The 2,592-nt window shown below is 39.2% G+C and overlaps 1 long non-coding RNA gene across 1 annotated transcript; it reads right to left on the reverse strand.

The window, feature by feature from the left end:
* Positions 1 to 337: 337 nt before the first annotated feature.
* Positions 338 to 1,904, reverse strand: LOC133968746 (uncharacterized). The gene is made up of 2 exons (XR_009924139.1): positions 1,560 to 1,904; positions 338 to 516 (listed from the first exon to the last, which is right to left on the reverse strand). It is a non-coding gene; the product is annotated as an uncharacterized LOC133968746 (long non-coding RNA).
* Positions 1,905 to 2,592: the final 688 nt, after the last annotated feature.

Raw genomic sequence — 2,592 nt, forward strand, 5'->3', positions numbered from 1 at the left:
CCCATGTATGACTTTACATATCTGTGTATTGGTTTCATGTTCCTCTAGAAGGTCCAACTTGACACACAACTTGAATCCAACCAGACTGAACACTGACTCCAGGTACAGACCTGATTTCATTACTTAAAAACAATCAAAGTATTGCACATAATACATAATGTATTAAATTATAATGCAATACTTTTAATGTGAAATAGCTCCATTAAAAACATTCATTGTCATGGTAGTGCACGTTTTAATCCAAAAGCATATTCAAATACACAGTTGAATATCCACAGAAAATAAGATTACACACTTTGTTCATATGTAACTCTTCCTCTACAATAATGACGATCACTTTCATGTTTCCTATCATTTTATTAGGGACAGACGAGCCTGAAGGACACAGCTGTGATGACCATGTTCTGTCTCTTATGGCAAAGCAGAAATATAAAACACTGGGTTCTTATCTAAAGTGTATCAAATCAGATCTCCACCATGTTGCTGCTGAGGACATCAGGTGCTGCAGTTCTTCATCTATGAAGAGAAAAAACGCACTGTTAAAGAATGTTTTGTGTTGTGTATAAAGCACAACAGATTTCAGATAGAACTGTTGTACTGTGGTCTTGGTTTATATCCTCATGGTGAAATGTACATATTTTAAGTCCCTTCTGATAAAAGTGCTGAAAGAAATACAACATTGTACAAATACATAAAATGTCTTTCTACCTCATCAGTACTATTCAAGGTGATAATCTCCCACAGACCTATTGATAACAGTCCAAATCAAGTCTTTCCACTTCTCTCAGTGTGAAAACATAATTCTATAATTAATTTGAGAACTGTTTACAACACTGATGTGTGAAGATTAAAATCATACCTAAACTGTCTAATTCACTGTAAAACTCCATGACATTCGCAGGCCATCTGTAGTTAAGGGAGCAACGCATGGAGTGATGTGTAGATTACTAGTTTGATGATGCATGAGGAGAGGCGGTGGTCGAGTGGCAGAAACTTGGACTATGGGCAGAGAAGGTCTCTGGTTCGTCTTTGGTTCGACTCCATGGAGAGACAACAAAAGTCGAACCTGGATTGATCTGTCCAAAAATCCAAGAGTCTCCCTACCCTCTCTAGTGCCCATGAGCAAGGCACCTCACTCCCCCAACATCTGCTCCCCCGAGCGCCGTACATGGTCGCTCACTGCTCTGTGTGTCCTGCACCAGATGGGTAAAAAGCAGCGATTAAATGTCCCTACCTGCATGAGTGTGCCTTTGCATGTCTGTGCATGTGTTTGGGATGAATAAATGGATTTTAATCTTAATCAGTTGTCTTCCATTTGACCAGCATGAAGCTGCAGATCTCCACCATGTTGCTGCTGGGGACATCAGGAGCTGCATTAATGAGGAGCAGAAGCGTACTGTTATGAATGTTTTGTGTTGTTTATGAAGCACTACACTAGAACCGATGTACTAGGGTCAGGGTTTGTATCCTAATGGTTAAATGCACATACTTTAAATCGCTTTTGATAAAACGTGACAAAGAAATACAACATTGTACACATAGATAAAATGTCTTTCTACCTCATCTGTAATATTCAAGGTGATGATCTCCCACAGAGCTGTTGATAACAGTCCACATCAAGTCTCTCCACTTCCCTCAGTGTGAAAACATAATTATATAATTAATTGGAGAAGTGTTTACAACACTGATGTGTGGACATTATAATGTTATCACTACTGTCTAATTCACTCTACAACTCCATGACAGACTAATAAATAAACGATGTGAAAATAGTAATGGCGGATATACCATCCTGTATCAGAATATTGGTGAAACAGTTACTAGCACATGAAACGTACACGTGTAGCGTATTGATAGTAACTCATTAAAAAAAATAATGTCACAACCAAAACAAGACTGTGGAGTTATCTTGCTTCAATCTGTTCATTAGACGTGATAAATAAACGGTAACTTTTATAACAATTACATATTACCAAAAACTTGAGGCATGTAAGCATATGATGATAGATAAAGCAATAGGTTATGTTGGATAGTTTGAAGGTTACTTACCTCTAGTTCAGCACCAGCGGCTGGCCAGAAGAAGTGGAGCGATCTTCCTTGCCGCACAGGGCAAACGCAGGCAATGTGGAGACGAGCGCTTGGTCATCGAACGTTCTCTCTTCCCCGACCGCAACAGACTTGAAATTGCCTGTGCTCGGGCCCGTTAGTGCTACAACGTAGCCCTAGTTATTATTATTTTTCTTAGCTTAAATGAATTGGCTTTTTGAGGGCTTTAATGTGCTCAAAAAGTTGTAGGAGTTTGCAGTAAATTCGAAGGCGGCGTAAAATTACGTATTCTGGAGTATTTTGAAAAGGGCGTGGCAAAATGGCTCAAGAGCGCCACCTACGGAAAAGCCCCTCATTTAGCATTCACCGATCCTCAAAAAAAACAAAGATTATTGTGTATCATGACTAGATGCACAAAAAAGTCCATCAGTGCATTATGAATAACGCAACAGGAAGCCCGCCAGTTTGACTTTAGTGGCCATTTTGGTCATATTCCATATTTTTTCTTTGATGTACTTGTCGTACAGCTTTCATCAGATCAACTTC

This window comes from Platichthys flesus, chromosome 14 (assembly GCF_949316205.1).
Source record: "Platichthys flesus chromosome 14, fPlaFle2.1, whole genome shotgun sequence".
NCBI lineage: Eukaryota > Metazoa > Chordata > Actinopteri > Pleuronectiformes > Pleuronectidae > Platichthys > Platichthys flesus.